Consider the following 26,898-nt stretch of genomic DNA (forward strand, 5'->3'; position numbering starts at 1 on the left):
TTGGGTGACTGTCTGTGTGGAGTTTGCACATTCTCCCCGTGTCTGCGTGGGTTTTCTCTGGGTGCTCCGTTTCCTCCCACAATCCAAATAAGTGCAGGTCAAGTGAATTGGTCATGCTAAATTGCCATAGTATTAGGTGCATTAGTCAAGGGTAAATATAGGGTAGGGGAATGGGGCTCAGTGGGTTACTCTTCAGATGGTCAGTGTGGACTTGTTGGGCTGAAAGGCCTGTTGCCATACTGTAGGGAATCTAATCTAATCTAATCAGTGAAAGTGACAGGGCTACCAGAGCTTATTGAATGGCAGGGCTGGCTTGGACGGCCAAATAGGCCTACTTCTGATCCTAAGTCCTGTGTTGTTCGCCTGTATTTTATTATGACAAACAAAGATGGCAAACATGGTCAGATTGAGACCTTGAAGTTATCAGTGGATGTTTCAGTAGCAATTTGGTGGATCTATGATCTAGCAGAATTTGATTCAAGATATCGTCACTTTGCACATAGTTCAGGTGCATTAACTCACTACCAGGTCTGAGCTTTGGCTCAGAAAAAGCATTCTTGTCTCAGAAACAGGAAGGTTGAACTTGTATGTATAAGACCTAATGGAGCCATTTGAAGAGAAGGGAAGCATTCTTAGCTAACATTTATACCTCAATCAATATTACTAACAAATAAATTATCCCTTCATTCTCTTTGCAGTGTGGAAATTTCTCAACATTACAATGGTATCTATATTACAAAGGTATGAAATTGTTAAAGTCTATCCATGCAAATAACATCACATCACATAGGACATCAGACTGTAGAGCTTATGCTGGCTATTTGAAACAACTATTCAATTTGCCCCACCTCCACCCCCATATTACATTTGAATCAAGGATTACAGTTTGAGTCATTGATTTCAGGAAATGATATCTTGGTGGCCCTGGAATGGTCTCTGCAATGATATTACCTTAGATCTGCTTCCTGTCCACAAGCGTTCATCTGAGCACAGACCAAGCAGGTCATATTGAATTTGGCAGGGTGACACATTCCATCCCAGCATGTCAACATTGGATTGGCTCAAAGTCCCATTTGAATAAAGGTTGTGCTGTAGCATTTGCCAAGAATTTGAAATACTTTGGAGAAAGACGATTTATTTCCATACCAAGTATCAACACAAAAGCAAAAGATCAACTCACTTGACCTCAAACCCATCAGATTCAGACATTTTGATTGTGGCAATGCAATTTAGTGAAATCTGTTTCTAACATTAAATATAATTATCCTGTTCCTCATTTTAAAAAGGCATGGTGAAAATGCTGATACCATCAATTTTAAATGCAGTCAATCAATAGAATTAAGTTTTGGTCTTCTTCTTCATCGTAAGTAGTCCCTTGAGACTGAGGGTGATTTTCACTTTCAAGTTGTGGTCCTGAGGTAAATAAACAGTCCAGTGCTGGACTGGCACATCCAGGTAGGGCAGGTGGCGTATGAAGAGCTGGGATGCTTGGGCTTTCACACCTTCCTTCCCCCAGGGGGCTTATGGAGCTGGTAGAGATGGTTGGCCTCTTCACAAATGTGTCATTGCCAGTTTGGGCAATTCTGGGCAAGAGGTTGCTGTAAGTCAACAGCTTGTTGCATTTTGACGGAGAGGCTTTTCTCAGCACTTCTGGTCATTGCTTCCCTTGATGAAGCTTGGAATAAAGAAAGCAGAGTGTAGAGAGAATGCAGAGCTTGGAACTGCTGGAAAAATACAGTAGATCAGGCAGTAGCTGTGGAGAGAAAGCAGAGTTACATAGAACAACATAGAACATAGAACTATACAGTGCAGTACAGGCCCTTTGGCCCTCGATGTTGCACCGCCTTGTCATACTAATCTGAAGCCCATCCCATCTACACTATTCCATGTACGTCCATATGCCTGTCCAATGACGACTTAAATGCACTTAAACTTGGCGAATCTACTACCGTCGCAGGCAAAGCATTCCATACCCTTACTACTCTCTGAGTAAAGAAACTACCACTGACATCTGTCTTATACCTATCTCCCCTTACTTTAAAGTTGTGTCACCTCGTATTTGCCGTTCCCATACTTGGAAAAAGGCTCTCCCTGTCCACCCTTTCTAACCCACTGATTATCTTGTATGTCTCTATTAAGTCACCTCTCAACCTTCTTCTCTCTAACGAGAAAAGCCTCAAGGGCCTCAGCCTTTCCTTGTAAGACATTCCTTCCATACCAGGCAACATCCTAGTAAATCTCCTCTGCACCCTTCCCAAAACTTCCACATCCTTCTTATAATGCGGTGACCAGAACTGTACACAATACTCCAAGTGTGGCCGTACCAGAGCTTTGTACAGCTGCAGCATAACCTCCTGGTTCCGGAACTCAATCCCTCTATTAATAAAGGCCAAAACACTGTATGCCTTCTTAACAACCTTGTCAATCTGGGTGGCAATTTTCAGGGATCTGTGTACATGGACACCGAGATCTCTGCTCATCTGCACTCCCAAGAATCTTACCATTAGTCCAGTACTTTGCAATCTGATTACTCCGGCCAAAGTGTATCACCTCACACTTGTCCACATTAAATTCCATTTGCCACCTCTCAGCCCAGCTCTGCATCCTATTTATGTCTCTCTGCAACCTACTACATCTTTCGTCACTATCCACAACTCCACTGACTTTAGTGTCGTTCGCAAATTTACTAACCCACCCTTCTAAGCCCTCATCCAGGTCATTTATAAAAATGACCAACAGCTGTGGACCCAACACCGACCCTTGCAGTACACTGCTAGTAACTGGGCACCAAGATGAACATGTTCCATCAACTATAACCCTCTGTTTTTTTTCAGCAAGCCAATTACTGATCCAAACTGCTATGTCTCCCACAATCTCATTCCTCCGCATTTTGTATAATAGCCCACTGTGGGGAACCTTATCGAACGCCTTGCTGAAATCCATATACACCACATCAACCTGTTTACTCTCATCTACCTGTTTGGTCACTTTGTCAAAAAAGTCAATCAGATTCGTTAGGCATGACCTACCCTTCACAAAACTGTGCTGACTGTCCCTGATCAGATTATTCTTTTCTAGAGGGTTATAAATCCTATCTCTTATAACCTTTTCCAACACTTTGCTTTCTCTCTGCAGATGCTGCCAGACCTGTTGTGTTTATCCAGCAATTTCTGTTTTTCTCTTGGAGTAAAGTGTTTGTTTTGCAACATTTGTGTCAGTCCCAAAGACTACAACAAAAAATAAGGTGAACCAATCTTAGTTGGGATCATTTTACATTCTAAAATTAGCCTTCCCTCTCCAGTCACCACTTGGCCCCATTTAAAAATGATTATTCTTTTCCATTTGTGGCTTCTGTGCCTGCATTTTGCCAATTTAATGGTTGGCATTTCTCTTCTATTCCTAACTGGCATGAAAGCAGCAGGACAATTTGTGGGTTTAGTTAATAACTGGCAGGCTGAGCTAACCTTCTATCCCAGAGAATTTGGATTCCCCGATCCATCAGTGAGAATAGGCAGGCGCTGCATTGTATCTGTCAGTGGAAGCATTTTCCATTGAAGAGCTCCCCAATCACTTAGCTTTTGAAGCTGCAACAAAAACAGGAATGGGGAAGGGACTTGGGAAAGCTGTTCACTGGGTATCACACTTTTAGTTGGAGGTCCTGCTGAGGGATGTGATGGGCTGCAGTGAAGTGATTCTGCCAAAGGATAGAAGAAAGAGGGTAACATCTCAAAACCAGCAGGCATGAATGGAAGTGACCAGGCATGTTCACAGCTGAAGTGTGCTTCCTCCAACCTGAGTATAGACCAGGAAGTGGATCCAGGATCTCAGGAGGACAGGAAAGCTCAAGAGTCATATCACTTGGTGATAACTTTCCCAACATTCTACTGTAAGGCAGCCTTCCGAACAACACACCTCGCAAGCCTACTTATTCCTCATTTCCGTGTCCCAACAGCCAACTATTCACACTCAACCTCAACAGATAGCTGTCTTGCACCCAACCTTCCCAATCACCTGCAACAAGTGATACCCTCCCTCCTCAGCACAAATGCCATTATGAATGGTAGAAGGTCTGAGCATAAAGGCTGTGGCAATCTTTCCACATCATTGAAGAAGATATTTCTGCTGTGCATTCAAATCCTGTGACCCTAATACATTGTTGACAGATTGGGAAACATAGCTGTAAATATCAGTACCCAAGGCTAAACGTGCCTTTATAAATGCTTCTCACCCCATTGAAGGGGGTTCCCCATGAGCCTCAGAACCCACCATGGGAATCACAGAAGAAGGTGAGATGACCTAAAGATCCCAACCCTATGTTGAATTCAACAGATGTAATATCCCGTGGGCAGGCAAAGCTACCTCACCTGGGCTGGGAAAGATCCTGGCATTGTCTTCACATCTTGAGGTGAGACGTTGTTTTGCAAGCGCTGTTCTGGAACTTGTCATTTCTCATTGGAACAACAGGTCTCCTTGAATTTTGAATCCCTTGAGTATATATCTGTGTATAGGAGACATAAATAGTTATCAAAGTCAAAGCTTGACAACCACAGATCAATACTGGTTTCCCAGTAAAAGGCACCTGGTATTTTATCAACAGACCCTTTAAGGATCTGGATAACTTAATTAGCAGGGGTATTAAGACAGGGAGAATTATCAACAGATGATTGAATGTTTTATGGATGCAATAAATCTTTTGGTTGCTTTGCTGTTCAATCATTGCTAATGCTCCTGAAAGGAACTTAAATACAGCATTTCAGACCTCCAACCTTCATTATCTTAGCATTCATATTGTTTCAAAGAAGTTTAGATAATGCAGACATCATTTATTGCCCTTCACCAATATCATGAATACAGAAGTTCATTAAACAAAATACATTCAAGGGATGTTTGAAATAGTCAACAAGTCATGTTGTATCAGGTTGATAAATTTCTATCAGAATCAATTCTAACCAAAGGTCTTGACGCATTCTCCTCACAGATGCTACCTCATCTGCTAAGAGGTTCCATAAATATTTGCTCCTTCATTCAGATGCCCAACGTCCACTGCATTTTGATTTTATATCAGTGAATGGTCCTTTTCTAATTTCTTATTGTTTGATGGTGCTGTGCCCAAATTGGCTTGTTTTTTGCACTACAACATGTGACCGCACTTTGCAATTATTTTTATTGTTTACATCAGACTTTGGAACATCTTGGGTTCACGAAAGACTAATGGATATCGTTACAACAATATTTAGACGATAAAGTTCAAAATAAATTGAGGTCATTGTCAAAGCATTGGCTTATGGTGACGAAAGAGTCAAATTTCATTTTGTGTTAGTTTGCTTTCAGTAATGTTTATTTTTTCTTTTGGAGTTTGTGTTCTCTAATTCCGTATGTTTCATTTTTTCTTGATAATGGAAAACCTGCTCTTTAATGTGCCTTTGACTATCATTTACTATCGGAAAGTCATTTCCAACAATGGAAAAGAAACAAAGAAAATTCTGGAGAAGCTCAGCAAGTTTGGCAGCAACTGTAGAGAGAGAAAACAGAGTTAACCTTTTGAGTCTGGCATGACTCTTCTTCAGATCTATTTTGTCTTTAATCAAAAAGGATACTTTTTAATTAGCATACTAAATAATTTTCAGTCGCACTTCAGAATGCTTGCAGAACCAAAAAGGGGAAATCACACTGTATTCTAATCTGTAAATAGTCAGGGAAGGTGAGAAAGCTTGTAAGTGGGCAAATTCCTGAGATATCCAAAACAAAATTTCAGTATGGCAGAGGATTCAACTATCCTAAGACTAACTGCGCCAGAATCAGTGCAAAATTCTTAAGATTCATTCAAGTGTTATTTCAGTGACTACACAGTAATCCCATCAAAAGATGAGCAGCTTTGGACTTAGTTTTTAGGGGATGAAGGTGGCAGGTGAAAAGGGTATCAAAAGGAGACTTTGGTGGTCATGATAATTTGATTAGATTAAACATAGCAGTGAATAGGTCAGTGATAGACCTAGAATAAAGGTACTCAATGAAAGAAAGAACAATGTTACTCAGCTCAAATTTACTTATGCAAAAATGGACAGAAGCAACTATCTGAAAGTGTTGAAGTAGTGGGAGGTAAACAGAGAGGAGTTAGTCAAAGCTCAAAGCAAATGTAGTCACACAAAGAGAAAAGGTGGAACTCACAGCCCAACATTGCAGAAAATGTAGGGTATAGAATACAGCTTTGAAATGAGGAAAGCAAAGAGAAGACGTGGAGTCATCGAGTCATTCAGCATGGTAACAGACCCTTCGGTCCAATCAGTCCATGCCAAACATAATCCCAAACTAAACTAGTCCCACCTGCTGCTTCGTGCCCAAATCCCTCCAAAGATTTCCTATTCATGTCTTTACCCAAATTTAAACATTGCAATTGTGCCCACATCCACCACTTCCTCAGGAAGTTCATTCCGCATGGAAACATGAAAAAAATTGGTAAGTTTAACCAGTTTACAATTCGTAAAGAATAAGACGATAAAAAGAGTAAAGCCTATCAGAGATCTGAAAGGAAACCAGATCTGGATGAAAAAGGTGGAAGGATGGATCTTTCTTTTGGGCCATGCTCCATGAAATAGTCAGAACAATGCAAACATTGCAGTTAAGATCTTGGTTGGAATAAACAAATTGAGAGAGCAAATAAATTAGGTGTTTAATCTTCAATTATTTGTAAATAAATCATTGGGCCCAAAGTATATTCTAATCTATTAGGGAGAATCATAGCTGAATCATTTAAGGTGTTGGATTTCCCGGCCCATCCCCTGGCTATAAAGGTATGAGGTGTTGGATTTCCCGGCTCATCCCCTGGCTATAAAGGTATGGCAAACAGATATCAAAAGTAACACTGGCAGTGGCTCCATAATGGGAAATAATGAACTGGAGAAAGACTTGGCCCACCTTTTCAGTAACAGAAAGTCCTGCTTCCGCTGCCAATCAATTGGAGGCTGGACATTGTCTAACATTTTCATGCAGAGGCAATAGAACTGGATCCAAGCTTTGCTTGGGTGTTCAGTGATCTTGTTTGGGTTAGTCAACAGGCCCCGCTAAAGGGGGTGGGGCTAGAATTTGAGGGACCATTTAGGGAAGTCAACATTGGGGACAGGGTTTAAACCTTCAAACTTCATTCCATTAAGGGGACCCAAAACTTGAGTGTCAATCCATCAAGGGGACCCAATCAAAAGAGACTCCCTAACACCCAACTCCTGCCCATTTCCCACCAGCATCTATAGGGAAATCTGTTAAGCTGGGCTGGATGAGGCCCTTAAGAGGGCACTCATTGTCTGCCCCTCACCAGCACTGATACAATTACAGTGACTTAGGGGTAGACCGTAAGTAGTGGGCAACTTCCTACTGGATTTAACATGGGCTCTCCTGCCCACCTTCAAACCTATCACCTCTCACATGCTCACACCTTCCAACATAGCTGTCCAATGCCTCACTGCCCAGAAGTACCACACATATATAAGCCCATGTCCTCTGTGATTCATTTCTCTTTTCATCGTGGGCTATTTCTAACTTCAACACTGGCCACTGCTGAATTTCTGAGACAGTCAGAGCTGACAGGAAAGCAGTTCGTATAGACATTCTCAATGGTGGGACTTCTTCCAATGGAAGGGCAGAAGTCTCATTCTCTGCTGGCTCAGGCCAACTACAGCATGATAATGGTGGCTTCATTTTCCAAGTTTGCTGGCTTGCAAGAAATCATACGATTTAAATTATTTGGACAGGTGACAAGGAAAGTTGATGAGTACAGTGCTTCTAACATTATTCACCTCTGGATTTCAATGATGCTTTTGACATGGTCCCACACGTTAAACTGGATAGCAATATAAAAGTGCACTGGTCCAAGGGAAATTAACTAATTGGATCTAGCAAAGGGAGCAAGGGTCAATAAGTCTATGGGAGGTTTTGTGATTTGAAGGATGTTTCCAGTGGGATACTTCAGGGCTCAGTAAAGTCCTGGACATGGCTTTCTGTGACATTAATGGTTTAATTGCAATGTTTGCAAATGAAACAATTGTCCATGTGCTTGATAGTGAGGAATAAAGCTTTAGCCTACAGGAAGATATCATGGATTGGTCAGGTGAAATTAACAGTGACAACAGGAATTCAATCTGGTGAAATGTGAGACAATGACACTTGGAGAGGGTGAACAAGTCAAGGGAATACACAATTAATAACAAGTTTCTGAGAAGTATAAGGGAGTATATGTCAACAGATATCAGTTAGTTGAAGGAAAAAGAGATAAAGTGCTTAAGAAGGCACATGGGTTACCTTCCTTTATTAGCTAAGGCATATAGTGCAAGAGCTAGGAGGTTTTTGCTATACTTGTATAACAGACAAGTTTGTTTCCAGCTGGAAATCTCTGTGCAGCTGTTGTCAGTACACAACAGGAAGGATGTTATCACATTGGCAAGGGAATAGAGGAGAATTACAAGGTTGTTGTCAGGAATGGAACATTTTAGCAGTGACAAGAGATTGGATAGGCGGCGTTTTTTTAGGAACAGAGGCAGCTGGGAGAAGGTTTAATTGAGATATATGGGGCCTTGATAGGGTGCGTAGAAGGGCCCATTGTCTTAGCAGAGAGGCCAATACCTAGAAAATATAGACTAAATATAATTGGTAGAAGGATTAGTAGGGGACTGAGGAGATTCTCTTTTACCCAAAGGATGCCAAGAGTCTCCAACTCATTGCCTGAAAGCATGCTTATGGTAGAAACTCTAACTTCATTTAAAAAAAATACTTGGATATATGCTTGAAGTGTCATAACCTACAGATCTACAGATCATTATGGAACAGTGGCGTTAAGTTGAATGGCTCTTTTTTGTGTGACAAGCATGGAAAAGACAAACAGCCTCTCATTTTTACCTTAAGTTTTGACAACGGATTCTCTTTAAATCATTAGTACTGATGAATTGTAGCAGATTCTATAAAGTAGAGTGTGATTGCAGTTCATGAAAAAATAACCAGCTGAGTGAGTGGTTTGTCATTTTTTTGGTGGTATCAATTGGGGATGCACGGTGACCAACTAGAGCAAGTAAGAATTTTTACATTAACATGGTAATTCAGACATCTTATTTCTTTTTGGTAAATGTTTTGGTGATAGAAGATATATTTCTCTCATGCTGCTAATTTTAGCCAAATATTGCTTTGAGTAAAAATTGGGAGATAAACCTGTAAAATACCAGTCATACTTGGTAATAAATGTACTGGTTGTGCTGGAGCTCCATTTTTAAGTGTACAAGACAATGCAGAGGAGTGTGTCACATTTGCCAGTTTGATTGGATGTTCCTTCTGAGTTCCTATTTTATACTTGCATCATTTTGTGGTAAAATTAACAGCAGAAGAAACTTGATTCCAAAATATTCTGTGTGTTTTCTCCAGTTAGCGGGGTACTTATGTGATAGTGAATCACACTGACTGAATCAGCTGCAGGACACAGTGTTGTGATTAAATGTTTTGTGAAGCAGAGATGTGAAAAACCCACCTCCATTTTCTCAGCCAAAAACAAGCAAGATGAATATGTTGACTGAATGACCCTGATATTTATGGGGAGATGTAGATGGTGCAGGAGAGGCTGGAAAATGTGTGGAAAATGCTTTGAGGCTAATGATGCAAATTTCTTCCTATCTGCTCCATTAATTTTGAATGTCTCTATTGAGAAACAGAAAAACAAGCAAAAGAAATTCATCCCTCATCCCCCACTTATTTCCCATGCCAGCTAATATCTGCACCCTCCCTTGATCCCTTGACCTTTCATGCCAATTTATGTCCCCTATTCTTGTTCCAATGGCCTATACATACCAACCGATGCCTGATTACTAAGCCCCTCGATCCTTAGGCCTTCTAAGGAAACCCATGGTCCTAACCTATCCCTATCCCTCTTCTTGGCCAACCAAGGTCTCTACACACTGCATGACCCAAAATAAGAATCCATGGAAACCTATGTCCCTCTAATTCATCCCCATGTCCCCTTTTAGACCATATGTCAACTTAGTGCCAACACATGCACTTACCTACCACATTTTACACATACTAATGTCAACTCATCAAATATCCACCATGTGAGAATATCCAGGAATTGATTTCTATTGATGAATTCACTTTTTAATAAATAACACTTACTGATTAAAAAAAACTTTAATATATTTAACATTCTTTACTCCCTTATAAAAGCAAACAATGGAATTTATAGTCCAACTTTAAAGAGTTTATGACCACTTGGAACTGTCAATCACATCACAATGGGGCGGCACGGTGGCTCAGTGGTTAGCACTGCTGCTTCACAACACCAGGGTCCCTGATTTGATCCCAGCCTCGGGTGACTGTCTGTGTAGAATTTGCACATTCTCCCTGTGTCTGTGTGGGTTTCCTCCTACAGTACAAAGATGTGCAAGTTAGGTGAATTGGCCATAGTGTTAGGTGCATTAGTGAGAGAGAAATGGGTCTGGGTGGGTTACTCTTCAGAGGTCCGGTGTGGACTTGTTGGGCCGAAGGGCCTGTTTCCACACTGTAGGGAATCTAATTTAAATTGACTTACACCTTATTTTGAGAAAGAAAGGTTGTGAAATTAGTCATTCAGCATTAATCACATAATGATGATTCTCATGCTTATGCTACTATAAAGAGTGAAATAGCAATCAATACGTTTTAAAATGTTGAATAGTGTTTTCTTTTTCAAATAATTAAAGCATTTATATTCCCTAACAGATTGCACAACCTTTACACAGTTTTTTTTGACAGCTCCTTTGGTCATTCAAATCAGTTGACAATTCCACTCAATTTATATGCACTTTATGCACATTCATGTCTACTTTTAGCATTTCTGAATATCGCTTTATCTCTACAAAGGGATACACTTATCTTCCAAAGAACTCTGTCAGCTTGAAATCATCTTCTGCCACATTTAAAGTATAAGTCGTTTTGGACATCCCAATAGCAACATCAGCTCAAACTGAGGCAAGTGTCTTTAAGATGAACAGTTGCCCATCTGCACAATGGATATGCAACTCAGAACATACCTTTATTCCATTCCAAAAACACTCTGCAAAATTTGTAGGTGCTATGTTCAGAGGTAGAACTTCAAAATTCAAGCTTGCATTGCCATTTCCCTAAGGGGAAGGCAAAGGCCTAGTCGTATTATTGCTGGACTGTTAATCCAGAGGCCCATATGATGTTCTGGGGTTCAAATCTCATCATGGTAGAATTTGAATTTAATTTTAATTGATTGTCTGGAATTAAGAATCCATTGTCGATTGTCAGAAAAACCCAACTGTACACAAATGCGAAGCTGCCGTCTTTACTTGGTCTGGCCTACATGTAACTCTAGACCCACAGCAATGTGATTGACTCCTAACTGCCCTCTGGGCAATTATGGATGGGCAACAAATTCTGGCCTAGCCAGTGATGCCCTCATCCTATCAATGAATTAAAAAAAACACTGGAGAGGATCTGTGCAAAATTACGAGTCTCAATTTCCATATGAAAAGCTTTTAATTTTTTATTTTATTGCCATCTAGTTCTCTGGTTGGTATAAGTGGACAGTTGTTTACAACAACAACTTACATCTATAAATCACTGATAATGAATGAAAATCTGAAGATGCTTCAGAGGAGCATTACCAAATAAAATATGGTATTGAGGCATGAAAAGGAGATATTAAGAACCATAACCAAAGCATTTTCAAAGATGTAGTTTTAGGAAGTGGTGTGAAAGTGAAAGATGAGGTAGAGATGAAGAGAGGTGTAGTGAAATGTTATGAAGATTTGGGTGTACTGTATCTTTAAGAGAGTTAAAAGCTAGCAGTGACAGAACCAATTGTTCTCAATAAGATACAATGTAACATTTGGTTCAGAACAGATAGCACTGGCTGAGTTGCTAGAGACAAAAAAAACAAATTTGAATTTGTCCAATTGGTTTAAGGTATACCCCAAAGATACCAAATTCCATTTGAATTGAGTAAATTGACAATCTTAAAAGCCAATGACACAATCCGATGTTTTGGGGGCTGTAAGACTGGAGAAAATTGAACAGCTGGGAGGAGAACTACTAAGCCAAAGACATCTGCAGACTGCCCAGAAAAATAGGTCTCTGACAGGTGCCTTTATAAATCAGTAACCTGTGAAGCAGAATCCCTCAGAAGAAGAAAAGAAGGCAGGAATACAGAGAGAATAGAAAGCTGCCTGGTTTTGAGATTAAAAAAGTCTTGTTTTGTCAATCTTAATCGGGGGTTTTATCGGACCAGTATTGTAGAAGAGGAAGGTAAAAGATAGGTTAGAGGAAGGAGTTGTGAATAGTTGTCAGTTGATTATTCTGTTATGCTTTAAGAAATGAATTTGTTAATTTTTACTTTGAATAGTTTTTGGCCTCTCAAATTTTGACAGATTACTGCATGGGATAAATCTTTTCTGTGTTGCTGGTTTAGATTAAGCAGGAGAGTTTACCCCATGTCATAACAGAAATCATTCCAAAGGTCACAGCCTTGTCACTGAAGGCAGTGGAGCAGTTAAAATTACAGATTCTCAGTAGGCCAAAATAAGGTAAGTGGAGATTTCCTAAAGTGTTGTGAGGTTAGAGGAGATTATTTTCATCAGGAGGTATTAGGCTATTGAGGGATTTGAAAACAAATGAGAATTTCAAAATCAAGATATTGCATGACCAGTGTTGGTCTGTGAGAACAGGGGTGATAAGTGAACACGATTTGTTGTGAGTGAAGAGATATGCAGCAGAGGTTTGGATGACCTCAAGTTTAGGAAGGGTAGAATGTGGAAGACCAGCCAAAATGTGTTAAAGTAGTCAAGTCTAGAAATAACAATGGTGTGAGTGAAGGTAAGACAGAGACTAGGTCTAGCAATATTATGAAGTTGGACATGTGTGGTCTTAATTAACATTGAGATCTCTATTGTACCTCCCAAATGTACCATGATTAACAAATTTTGAATCAGATACATTTGTTAGATTCAGGGATTTTTGATCATACCAGTCTGAACCTGAGTCCAACCATAATGGAATTGGTTTAGATAGACTAGAATATTACTTTTGGCAACATTATTCCTTTTGAAGATGACTGAATTCACAAGTTTCATAATATCATAAGGTCATAAGATAAAGGAACAGCATTAGGCCAGTCAGCCTATCAAGTCTACTCCACCATTCAATCATGGATGTTATGTTTAACTATTCTCAATCACTTGGTCTCCACAGCCCTCTGCAACAATGAGTTCCACAAATTAACCACTGCTATCTTGAGACATTAATGTTTTGTTTTTCATTGTTTTTAAAGATGTGGTTTTTCACTGAAACATACATAAATAATTTTGCAGATATATTTTAATAGTAAAACAGAAGTTTATTGCACAAACTAAATAAAGATAAAATAGAATAAATCAAACTATTAACATATAGCAAAAGTTTAAAAGGTTTCAAAACACAAAGTAAACTAGATTAGATTAGATTAGATTAGATTACATTACAGTGTGGAAACAGGCCCTTCGGCCCAACAAGTCCACACCGCACTGCCGAAGCGAAACCCACCCATACCCCTACATTTACCCCTTACCTAACACTACGGGCAATTTAGCATGGCCAATTCACCTCACCTGCACATCTTTGGACTGTGGGAGGAAACCGGAGCACCCGGAGGAAACCCACGCAGACACGGGGAGAACGTGCAAACTCCACACAGTCAGTCGCCTGAGGTGGGAACTGAACCCGGGTCTCTGGCGCTGTGAGGCAGCAGTGCTAACCACTGTGCCACCGTGCCGCCCACAAAAAAAAATCTAAAATCTAAACTACAATCCCACTAATCCCAACAACACTCTTTTATAGCACCCAAACACTTGATATAATTCTCTTCAATATTAAACAAATCATTTGACTTAGGTGCGATCCAATTTTGTGGTTTGAAGAATTTGATCACATCTTCCACGAACCATTTTTACAGTTGAGCATAGACTTTCTCAGCTTTAAATACATCACTCAGGGTTTTAACCAACACTTCCAGTCTGGTACCTTAAACTTAAAACTCCTTAAACCTAAACTCTTGGAATATGAGGAGAATTTGGAGACAGAACTGGCTCAAAGATAGAAGGCAGAGGGTGGTGGTGGAGGGTTGTTTTTCAGACTGGAGGCCCGTGACCAGTGGAGTGCCACAAGGATCGGTGCTGGGTCCACTGGTTTTCATCATTTATATAAATGATTTGGATGTGAGCATACGAGGTATAGTTAGTAAGTTTGTAGATGGCACCAAAATTGGAGGTGTTAGTGAACAGTGAAGAAGGTGACCTCAGATTACAGTGAGACCTTGATCAGCTGGACCATTGGGCTGAGGAGGGGCAGATGGAGTTTAATTTAGATAAATGTAAGGTGCTGCATTTTGGGAAAGCAAATCTTAGCAGGACTTATACACTTAATGGTAAGGTCCTAGGGAGTGTTGCTGAACAAAGAGACCTTAGACTGCAGGTTCATAACTTCTTGAAATTGGAGTCGCAGGTAGCTGGATAGTGAAGAAGGCATTTGGTATGCTTTCCTTTATTGGTCAGAACACTGAATATCAGAGTTGGGAGGTCATGTTGTGGCTGTACAGGACGATGGTTAGGCCACTTTTGGAATATTGCGTGCAATTCTGGTCTCCTTCCTATCGGAAAGATGTTGTGAATCTTGAAAGGGTTCAGAAAAAATTTACAAGCATATTGCCAGGGTTGGAGGATTTGAGCTACAGGGAGAGATTGAATAGGCTGGGGCTTTTTTCCCTGGAGCGTTGAACGCTGAGGGGTGACCTTATAGATATTTATAAAATCATGAGGTGCATGGACAAGATAAATAGACAAAGTCTCTTCCCTGGGGTGGGGGAGTACAGAAGTAGAGGACATAGTTTATGGTGAGAGGGGAAAGATATAAAGGAAACCTAAGGGGCAACCTTTTCACACAGAGGGTGGTACGTGTATGGAATGAGCTGCCAGAAGATGTGGTGGAGGCTGGTACAGTACAATTGCAACATTTAAAAGGCATCTGGATGGGTATATGAATAGGAAGGGTTTGGAGGGATGCTGGCAAGTGGGACTAGATTAGGTTGGGATATCTGGTCAGCACGGATGAGTTGGTCTGTTTCCATGCTGTACATCTCTATGACTCTATGACTCTGAACCTTCTGCAAATCCTGCTAAATTCATAAGCTCTCAATGTTTCCCAGAATCAAAAGTAAACAAAATAAAACTGATCTTTTTAACTGAAAGCCTAACACACATATATTTATTTTGTTTGCTCATAAAACATCTCCCAGTGTACATGATTTGCCATGAGCATGCAACAAGTATCTCCCTTATCCTTTTTAAAAATTAATCACCATGGCTACAGAAATAGTTACAAATTAAGCAGTCAACTCATTCAGACATACGGATCAAAATCCACACACAGCAAGGTGAAAATGACTCTAAAATAAATATTAAAATATTGATAAATTACGCATCTTACAGAAGAACATAAGGCATAGGAGCAGGATTAGGCCATTTGGCCCATCGAGTCTGCTCTGCCAGTCGATCATGATTGATCTGTTTCTCAACCCCATTTTCCTGCCATCTTCCCATAACTCTTTATCCCCTCATCAATCAAGACCTTTCTATTTCTGTCTTAAAGGCAATAATTACTTGACCTCCACAGCCTCTGAAGTAATGAATTCCACAGATTCACCACCATTTGGCGAAAGAAATTCCTCTTCATCTCCATTTTAAAGGGTCATCCCTTCATTCTGAAGTTCTGCCCTCGGGTCCTAGTCTCTTACTAGTGAAAGCATCTTTTTGATGGCTAGTCCATCCAGGCCTCTCAGTATTCTGTGAGTTTCAATCATATACCACGCATCCCCCGTCCTTCTAAACTCAATCAAGCACAGGCCAAGATTCTTCAACAGCTCCTCAGATATCCCTGGGATCATTCTGGACCCCTCCAAGGCCAGCACATCCTTCCTTCAGTATGGGGCGCAAAACTGCTCCCAACATTCCAGCGGTCTGACCTGTGCTTCAGCAGTTTTCTCTGCTCTTGTGTTCTAATCCTCTCAAAATGAATGCTAACATTACGTTTACCTTCCTAACTGCCAACTAACCCTGCATGTTAACCTTAAGAGAATCCTGAACTCGGACTCCCAAGTTGGTTTGTGCTTCAGCCTTCTGAAGCCTTTCCCTTTTTAGAAAATATGCCCCAATTGCTCCTACTAAAGTGCATAACCTTACACTTTCCCACATTCTTTGCCATCTGCTACTTCTTTGCCCACTGTCCCAGTTTGGGCTAGTCCTTCCACATCCTCCCCAGTTTCTCAACACCATCTGTCCCTCCACCTATCTTTGTGTCATGTATCTTCATTTATCTTTGTTTCATAAAAAGTCCAAATGTGTATCATTGAGCATGAGGTAATAGTGATTGCCTTTCAGACAATTAAGAAGTGATTCTCAAAACTGAAATTGGAGAACTATTCTTTTTCAGTGGGATCAATCTAAAATGAGATTGTTGCTTTCCTTTGAAATTTCTACATGGCGACCTTCTTAATGAATCTAGACAGTGAATGCAACAATGAGTTGCAGAGTCGAGTGAGGTATCAGTTTGAAAGAATTAACAATGGCTCCATTTAGTCGCTCACTTTGCATAGATACAATGAGTATCACTGAAAGGTTAATCTAGCGAGGCTCATGGAGCTGATCTCCAGTAAGCGAATTCTATCTCACCAAGAAAGTTTGATAACATCTGCTCATAAATCTTGGAATATAGCTTTAGTCTTGGAATTTCCCAACAACTGTAGAATGTATCAGGAAATTTAAAACTAATGTGTGCCACACACAAAGCCACACAATTAGTTCAGTGACTCATTTCCATGGTTATGCAGCTCTGCACAAAGTACGTTTGTGCCAATGAAGTTGAAAAGTCAGGCTGTCAATTTTAAGAATCTGTTTCTCAGTGTGAACAAATTTGTTGACAAATGATGAATAACTGACCATTGAATTTGATGCTTCATCCTGTTAAAGTACTATGATGGATCAGTGCTAACCCTGAGTCAAACAGACCAGGATGATCCCAAGCTTTGACTCCAGGACTACCACAGGAATGAAAATTGGATTGACTGGGCTTGAACTTGCTGGAATTAAGAAGACTGAGAGGGGATCTCATAGAAACATACAAAATCCTGATGGGATTGGCTAGTTCAGATGTGGGGAAAATGATGCCAATGTTGGGGAAGTCCAAAACTTGGGGTCAAAATCTGCGAATAAGGGGTAAAGCATTCAGGACTCAGATGAGGAAGAGTTTCTTCACTCAGAGAGTTGTGAACCTGTAGGATTGTCTACCACAGAAAGCTGTTGGGCCAGTGCATTAAGATATATTCAAGAGAGAGCTGGATGTGGCCTTTGTGGCTGAAGGGATCAAGGGGAATGGGGAGAAAGCAGAAATGGGATACTGAGATCGCATGATCAGCCATGATCATGTCAAATGGTAGCGCAGCCTTGAAGGGCCGAATGGCCTATGCTTGCACCTATTTTCTATGTTTCTATGACTGTGTAGAAACAGGTAAAATAGCCAATGTGCCATTGGTTGCATTACCACTGTTCTTGGGTAGGGATGGGAAGAAATTGTTTCAAGTCAATCAGTACCCCTGATAAACAAATATGAACTGTTGTTACCCTTTGACTATTGAACACTTGTCAACAATCATTGTAAAATTAATTTTGGATCATTCTAGGAAAGAGCCAGCAGAGAAATGATGTAATATCCTTTCATGGCCCTATTTCGAACATAGTCACTTTAGTGAGGTTTTGGAAAGCTGTATTCAAAGCACAAGTTTCTTAAATCATATGTCCCTTTAAAAACAAGCACATATGCCAATGCTGTCCAGTGAAATTTGCATCTTACAAAATCGGCTGGAAACAATTGAAATGCTGAAACTTTTTGAAAATGCAACAGGAGCAACAATAACAGAGATATTAAGAAGTAGATTCTATTAAATTCTAAAGCAGTGATTATTGATTGTTTAACTTGAAGAATAGTCTCTTTAGTAAAACAGCAAAATGAAATAATCTCTGAATAACAAGAAATACTCATAAGCTGAGCTATTCAACTAAACAAGCAGGCACATTGTTTAACACTGTAACAAGCTTTCAAATGTTATTCTGTGAGGTTCATGTGGATAAGTAAGTCATAACAAAGCAAATGATGCATGACACCAGCAGATACCCATGTGCGATATTGTGGAATCTCTGTGAAACCTGGCTTCATTAGTGCTTTGTAGGCAATTGGGAGGGGGGTTGGGTAAGTGAGATTGTTTAAGAGAAAGTGAGGACTGCAGATGCTGGAGATCAGAGCTGAAAAATGTGTTGCTGGAAAAGCGCAGCAGGTGAGGCAGCATCAAAGGAGCAGGAGAATCGACATTTCAGGAAGAAGGGCTTATGCCTGAAACAGTCGATTCTCCTGCTCCTTTGATGCAGCAACACACTTTTCAGTAAGTGCGATTGTTTCACTTGTTAAACAAATGCATTGAATACCTTTAACATTCTATTCGGCTTATCTTTGGAAAAATTGAAATATCAGTGGGGCAACACCAAATTTGGTGCTGCTATAAACCATTCTAACTTAAAAATGAGCTGATAATCAAGCCAACATATCATTCAGTTTCCTCTGTACCAATTTGCAGATATATCTTTATCTGAGTGACCAAAGCCCCCAGAGGGAATGGAAAGAATTATTGTGCTTATACACACATTGGGATCAGATGTCAATGATAAGACTTTTGATATCATTTTCATTCCGGCCTGCCCTCCATCTGATCCTTCTCACCACTACAAATCAGAGGTGGCACAGTGCAGAAAATGGCCATTTAAGAACTATAATTGAGAGGTTTCTCTGTTGTAGTCAGAGAAGGCGAGGTGGATGTTCAGAATATAATCCTATGGCCTGTTACTTTAAAATTTTCAGACTAACTGCTTCCATGTTTAAAGCAGTTACTGCTGTAGATTTTGCAGTTCAGATATAGTCATTGTAAAGTATTACTTTTTTCCACTCCTGGTGTCTTTTGGTGTGTTTCTGTGGGACCCTTTACATTTTCCCTATTTGGCAGCACAGTAGCTCAGTGGTTAGCACTGCTGCCTCACAGCACCAGAGACCTGAATTTGATTCCCGCCTTGGGTGTAGGACAATGAGGAGTTTGCACATTCTCCCTGTGTCTGTGTGGGTTTCCTTTGGGTGCTCTGGTTTCCACCCACATTCCAAAGATGTGCAAGTTAGGAGAATTGGCCATGCTAAATTGCCCATAGTGTTAGGTGCATTAGTCATGGGTAATTATAGGGTAGGGAAATGGGGCTGGGTGGGGGTCGGTGTGGACGTGTTGGGCCAAATGGCCTATGTCCTCACTGTAGATAATCTAATCTTGTCCAATTTTAAGATTCCAAATTAGAAATGTGTTCACTGGAAGTCATATGTTGCTGGCTGCCTACCAACTGAATTGTACTAAGAACTCAAACCAAAATGGAGTGGATCCATCAATGGCTTCTCAAGAGGATGTTGTGTATTGCCCATTTGAAAATTGATCAAATCAAATCCAGCCTCATTATGATTGGTTTCAAGAACAAAGAACAAAGAACCAAGAAAATTTATAGCCCGGGAACAGGCCCTGCGGCCCTCGAAGCCTGAGCCGATCCAAATCTACTGTCCAATTCCTAAATATCTGCTCCCCACCTAATCATGCACCTGTCCAGACGCCTCTTAAATGAATCTACCATGCTTGCCTCTCCTACCTCTGCTGGCAATGCGTTCCAGGCACTTACCACCCTCTGTGTGAAGTACTTGCCATGTGTATCTCCCTTAAACTTTTCACCTCTCACCTTGAAAGCATGACCTCTCGTTATTGAATCCTTCAACCTGGGAAAAAGCTTATCTCTATCTACCCTATCTATACCCTTCATGATTTTATAGACCTCAATCAAGTCACCCTCAATCTCCTTTTTTTCTAATGAAAACAAACCTAACCTATTCAACTTCTCTTCATAGCTAGCACCTTCCGTACCAGGCAATACCCTTGTAAACCTTCTCTGCACCCTCTCCAAAGTATCCACATCCTTTTGGTAATGTGGTGACCAGAAATGTACACAGTATTCTAAATGTGGCCGAACCAATGTCATGTACAATTTTAACATGATCTGCCAGCTCTTATATTCAATAGCCCATCCGATGAAGGCAAGCATACCATATCCCTTCTTGATCACTCTATCCACCTTTGCAAGCACCTTCATGGTACAATAGACCTGAGCCCTCAGATGTCTCTGCTCATCAACTTTTCTCAAGGCTCTTCCATTTACTGTATACTTCGCTGTCGCATTAGACTTCCCAAAATGCATCACCTCACATTTGCCTGGATTGAACTCCATCTGCCACTTCTCTGCCCAACTCTCCAGTCTATCTACATCCTCCTGCATTCTTTGACAGTCCCCTTTGCTTTCTGCTACACCACCAATCTTTGTGTCATCTGCAAACTTGCTGATCATATCAACATTGCCCTCTTCCAGATCATTTATGTATATCACAAACAACAGTGGCCCCAATACTGACCCCTGTGGAACACCACTGGCCACCTTTCTCCATTTTGAGAAACTCCTTTCAACGACTACTCTTTGTCTCCTGTTGCTCCACCATTTTTTCATCCACCTAGCCAGAACACCCTGCACACCATGTGACTTCACTTTCTCCATTAGTTTACCTTGTGGAATCTTATCAAATGCCTTGCTAAAGTCCATATATATGAGATCTACAGCCCTTCCTTCATCTATCAACTTGGTCACTTCCTCAAAGAACTCTATTAAGCTGGTAAGGCACGATCTCCCCCACAAAACCATGTTGTCCATCACTGATAAGCCCATTCTTTTCTAAATATAAATAGATTTTATCCCTCAGTACCTTTCCACCACTGACATCAGGCTCACTGGTCTGTAATTACCTGGAAAATCCCAACTATCCTTCTTGTACAGGAGGACAACATGAGTAACTCTTCGGCCCTCTGGCACCTCACCTGTGTTTAAGAATGCTACAAAGATATCTGTCAGGGTTCCAGCTATTTCCTCTCTCACTTCCCTCAGCAACCTGTGATAGATTCCATCTGGTCCTCAGGATTTGTCCACCTTAGTAACCTCTAACCTACCCAACACATTTTCCCTACTTATGGCAGGAATTACCAAGGCAGACTCTACATGACTGCCAACAATCACACAAAGAGGATGGGTAGGAAAAGACGAGTATGATGCCCTTAGCCAATTTCAGACTTGGCTCTGTTGATAGAGCATTTGCTTATGAACCTCAAAGTTGTGGATTTGAGTCCTCCTCCAGGATTTGAGTGCAAGACTCATCTCTGCAGTACTGAGGGAGTGCTGTTCTTTTGAATGCGGTACTTAACCAAGGTTTCATCTGCTAAGTCAGGTAGATGTAAAAAACTGCAAAGCACAATTTCAAGGCAGTTATCCCTAGTGTGCTTGCCAATATTGAACATTCTACCAAAATCATAGTTCATTAAGACATTGCCGTTTGTGAAACCTTGGTGCTGTGTTTTCTTCATTACAGCAATGACTACACTTAAAATGCACTTAATTCATTGTAAGACACTTTGAATCATCTCGTGGTCATGCAAATCACCATAAAAATGAAAGTCTTTTGTTTTCACAATATGAAAAATAATAAAGGACAGGATAAAAAGTTCATCTCAAAACATGAACTCTGCTTCACTCTCCAGAGGCGCTGTCAGACTTGCTCAGTCTTTCTAGCACTTTCAGTTTTTACTTTTAAGATAAAACATATGTTTATCCAGTACTAAACATCGACTCCATTGGGTCCTCTTTAAATATTCCTGTGTGTAAGCTGAGAGGCTGATGTACAACCCACTAGAGAAGCATCAAATGAAAGTCACTGCACAGATCAGAGTCTACGACACAATTGTGAATGCAATAACTTAGTACTCATTATTAAGGCCCATACACCAAACACTAACATGGTGCAACACAAACAAAGGCCATTCAATCCCTTACATCTTCAATTTGTTTTCTGCATGTGAGATGAGGAGAATTGGCTGCAGTATGAGGACCTAAAATAGTAGTCGGACACTTAAGCAAAGCTAAGGGTTGTGAAGGAGTGTACTATTTAAAAACCAGAGTGCTGGAGAAGTGAAGGGGAGCCACAGCTGAGAGCAACAGCTGATAAAAACACATTCCATGCCCCTTGCAATTTGTTATTTAGATAGCAGTTCCCTTTCCAATAAACAGACTTAAGTTTTGGCTCCTCTTGTTGAATTTAAGTTTCATTTGCGATTAGACAATATGGAATATTTCTTGATAGCTCATTGATCAATGGGCTGGTGAAATGCAATCTGCAAAATAAACTGATAAACTCAAAACAATAGGAAGTGTTCCCTACAAAACTATTATCCACAATTTGGGTTATTGGCTTTGCCCAAGAAGTCAGGTTTGAATTAATGGCATCCAATGTATTCCCGAGCCCCGTGCTAAAGCCAGTTGGAGAATTACGAGAAAGTTCAGCTTGACATGGCAAACAAGTCTGGATATTGCAAGTCCTACCTCTGAACATCACACTTTTGAATTTCACAGGATGGGAATGGAGTCGGGTCAGGATTTGAGCATACAGGGCTCACTGAGGCAGCTGACCATTTAACTCATTGGCTATCTCGTGGTTTTGGGCAGCCAGAAGTTGAAACTCAAAATGTCCAATGTATACCTGCTAAGAGGAAATCTGAACCTTGTGCACCTCTTTGGATAGCAAGGGTACCCATTTGGACAGATAGAGTCCTCCTTTGGCAATGATCTTGGGAGCCCTCCATTTCTGTTTTCAGCAGCAGGAAGAGCGGGAGCTTGGACCAGGGGCCTGCTGGGAAAGGTGAGTCACTAATTTAAATCCTTAAAAGCTTGCCCCAGAGGTTCCTGGGAAAGGAGGGACTCTTTTTTTTCCCCTCAGTTATAGAAGTGAGTGTTTTCTAAACCCAAGAACCTACCCTTGTAGGGTCTCCCACCCATCCATCTCCATGAACCTTAAACACCAGTGACACATCAGGTAAGCTTCTCTTCCTTTCTACTTTCTTATATGGGGACTAGCAGGGTTGGCAGTGCAGGGAGAGGAATGTCCCTCCTGCATGATGTTTGAGGTGAGGGACACCATTAGTGTCCCATCTATGTGCATCTGCAGGAAGTGCACCCAACTGTCATCCTCCAAGAGCATGTTAGAGAACTGGTGCAGGAGCTGGATGAACTTCAGATCATTCGGGAGGCAGAGTCTGTGATAGATAAGAGTTACAGAGAAGTAGTTACTCCTAGGCCAGAAGAAAGCTGGGAAACTGCAAGAAGGGGGGAAAACAGTCAGTACAGGGATCTCTTGTGGTTGTTCCTATGAAAAACAAGTATACCATTTTGGATACTGTTGGGGCGACGACTTACGAGAGGCATGCTTTGGGGTGCAGATCTCCGGCACAGAGTGTTCCTGTTGCACAGAAGGGAAGGAGGGAAAGGAGGAGAGTGTTAGTCATTGGGGACTCAATAGTTAGAGGGTTAGATAGAAGGTTTGTTGGGAACGAAAGAGACTCACATTTGGTGTGTTGCCTCCCAGGTCCGTGATGTCTTGGATTGTGTCTTTGGGGTCCTGAAGGGAGAGGGTGACCAGCCCCAAGTCTTGCTCCACATAGGTACCAACGACATAGGTATAAACAGGGATAGGGACGTAAGGCAGGATTTCAGTGTGGAAGCTGAGAGCCAGAACAAACAGAGTTGTTATCTCTGGTTTGTTACCCATGCCACGTGATAGCGAGGTGAAGAACAGGGAGAGATATCAGCTGAACACATGGCTGCAGGGATGGTGCAGAAGGGAGGGTTTCATGTTTATGGATAATTGGAGCTCATTCTAGGGAAGTCGGACCTCTACAAACAGTCGGTCTTCACTTGAACTGGAGGGATACAGATATCCTGGGTGGGAAATTTACTACTGATATTTGGGTGGGTTTAATCTAGCTCAGCAGGGGGATGGGAACCTGTGGTGTAGTTCCAATACACAGGAGGATGAGAGTAGGGAGGACATGGACAGGATTTCACAGTTACAGGAATGTGCTAGCAGACAGCAAGCTGGTTTGAAGTGTGTCTACTTCAATGCCAGGAGTATCCAGAATAAGGTAAGTGAGGTTGCAGCATGGATAGTAACCTAGGACTTTGATGTTATGGCCATTTTGGAGACATGGATAGAGCAGGGTCAGGAATGAATGTTGCAGGTTCCAGGTTTAGATCTTTCGTTAAGATCAGGGAAGGTGGTAAAAGAAGGGAAATGTGGCTTTATTAGTCAAGGACAGTATAACGGTGGCTGAAAGAACTTTTGACAAGGACTTGTCTACTGAGGTGGTATGGGCTGAGGTTACAAACAGGAGAGGAGAGATCACCCTGCTGGGAGTTTTTTATAGGCCTCTACAAAGTTCCAGGGATGTGGAGGAGATGATTGGCGAAATGATTCTGGGTAGGAGTGAAAGGAACAGGCTGGTCATTATGGGGGACCTTAACTTCCCCAACATTGACTGGAAATGCTGTAACTCTAGTACATTGAATGGATCAGTTTATGTCCAATGTGTGCAGGAGGGTTTCCTGACACAATGTGTCCAAGAGCCAACAAGAGGGGAGGCCACACTGGATCTGGTGCTTGGTAATGAAACAGGCCAGGTGTTTGATTTAGTGGCAGGTGAGCACTTTGGAGAGAATGACCATAAATCGGTTACGTTCAGTTTAGTGATGGAAAGGGATAAGTACATGCCACAGGGCAAGAGTTATAGATGGGAGAAGAGCAATTATAATGCGATTAGGCAAGATGTAGGAGGCATTGAATGGGGTAGCAAAATGCAGGGGATGGGACAATTGAAACATGGATCTTGTTTAAGGAACAGATATTGCGTTTCCTTGATAGGTATGTCCCTGTCAGGCAGGGAGGAAGTGATAAGGTAAGGGAACTGTGGTTTATGAAAAAAACTATATCTCTTGTTAAGTGGAAGAGTGAGGCTTATGATGTTGAGACAAGATGGTTCAGATGAGGCAATGGAAAGTTACAGATTAGCTAGGAAGGATTTAAAGAGAGAGGTAAGAAGAGCAAGGAGGAGACATGAGCAGTCTTTAGCAGGTAGAATAAAGGAGAACCCTAAAGCTTTCTATTGGTATGTGAGGAATAAAAGGATGATTAGGGTAGGTAAAGAGCCAGTCAAAGACAGAAGTAGAAAGTTGTGTGTGGACCCTGTAGAGATTGGAAAGGTGCTAAACGAATATTTCTCATCTGTTTTCACTCAGGAAAAGGAGAATATTGCAGAGAAGAAGCCTGAGATACGGGCTATTAGACTAGAAAGGATCGAGGTTAGTAAGGAGGAAGTGTTATCAATTCGAGAAGGTATAAAAGTAGATAAGTCTCCTGGGCCCAATGGAATTTATTTGAGGATTCTCTGGGAAGCTAGGGAGGAGATAGCAGAGCCTTTGGCCTTGATCTTTGAGTCATCATTGTCTACAGGTTTAGGACTGAAGGATTGCAAATGTTGTGCCCTTGTTCAAGAAGGGCAGCAAAGATGACCCAGGTAATTATAGACCAGTGAGCCTTACTTCTGTTGTAGGAAAGGTTTTGGAAAGGATTATATGAGATAGGATTTATAATAATCTAGCAAGCAACAATTTGATTGGAGATAGTCAACATGGTTTTGTCAAGGGCAGGTCGTGTCTTACAAGCTTTACTGAGTTTTTTTGAGAAGGTGACCAAGCATGTGGATGACGGTAGGGCAGTTGACTTGGTGCACATGGACTTCAGTAAAGCCTTTGATAGGCTACATGGTAGGCTACTGGAGAAAATGTGGAGGCATGGGATTTAGCAGTTCAGATTAGAAACTGGTTTCTGTAAGAAGGCAGCGAGTGGTGGTTGTTGGAAAATATTCAGCCTGGTGCCCGGTTACGAGTGGTGTGCCACAAGGATCTGTTTTGGGACCACTGCTGATTGTCATTTTTATAAATGACTTAGACACAGAGATAGGTGGATTGGTTAGTAAATTTGCAGATGATACTAAAGTCAGTGGAGTAGTGGACAGTGTGGAAGAATGTTGCAGGTTGCAGGGGGACTTGGATAAACTGCAGAATTGGGCTGAGAGGTAGCAAATGGAGTTCAATGCAGCTAAATGTGAGGTGATTCACTTTGGGAAGAATAACAGGAAGGCAGAGTACTGGGCCAATGGAAAGATTCTTGGCAGTGTGGATGTGCAGAGGGATCTTGGTGTCCATGTACGTAGATCCGAGAAAGTTGCCACCCAAGTTGATTGTGCTGTTAAGAAGGCATACGGTGTGTTAGGTTTTATTGGTAGAGGCATTGAGTTCCAAAGCTGTGATATCATGAAAGTTTGCAAAATTGGAAGTGTAGTGGACAGCGAAGAGGGTTACCTCAGATTACAACAGGATCTTGACCAGATGGGCCAATGGGCTGAGAAGTAGCAGATGGAGTTTAATTCAGATAAATGCGAGGTGCTGCATTTTGGGAAAGCAAATCTTAGCAGGACTTATACACTTAATGGTATGGTCCTAGGGAATGTTGCTGAACAAAGGGACCTTGGAGTGCAGGTTCATAGCTCCTTGAAAGTGGAGTCATAGGTAAATAGAATAGTGAAGGTATGCGTTTGGTATGCGTTCTTTTATTGGTCAGAGTATTGAGTACAGGAGTTGGGAGGTTATGTTGCAGCTGCGCAGGACATTGGTTAGGCCACTATTGGAATATTGTGTGCAATTCCTGTCTCCTTCCTATTGGAAAGATGTTGTGAAACTTGAAAGGGTTCAGAAAAGATTTACAAGGATGTTGCCAGGGTTGGAG

General features: G+C 41.3%; 1 long non-coding RNA gene across 1 annotated transcript in view; it reads right to left on the minus strand.

Annotated features, from left to right (window-relative positions):
• Positions 1–1,173: 1,173 nt before the first annotated feature.
• Positions 1,174–26,898, minus strand: part of LOC122550309 — a 51,603-nt gene continuing 25,878 nt past the window's right edge. The window contains exons 3-4 of the long non-coding RNA XR_006311809.1: positions 4,365–4,498; positions 1,174–1,753 (exon numbers count right to left, since the gene is read on the minus strand). This is a non-coding gene — a long non-coding RNA (uncharacterized LOC122550309). The remainder of the gene's footprint in view (positions 1,754–4,364; positions 4,499–26,898) is intronic.

Source organism: Chiloscyllium plagiosum, chromosome 5 (assembly GCF_004010195.1).
Source record: "Chiloscyllium plagiosum isolate BGI_BamShark_2017 chromosome 5, ASM401019v2, whole genome shotgun sequence".
NCBI lineage: Eukaryota > Metazoa > Chordata > Chondrichthyes > Orectolobiformes > Hemiscylliidae > Chiloscyllium > Chiloscyllium plagiosum.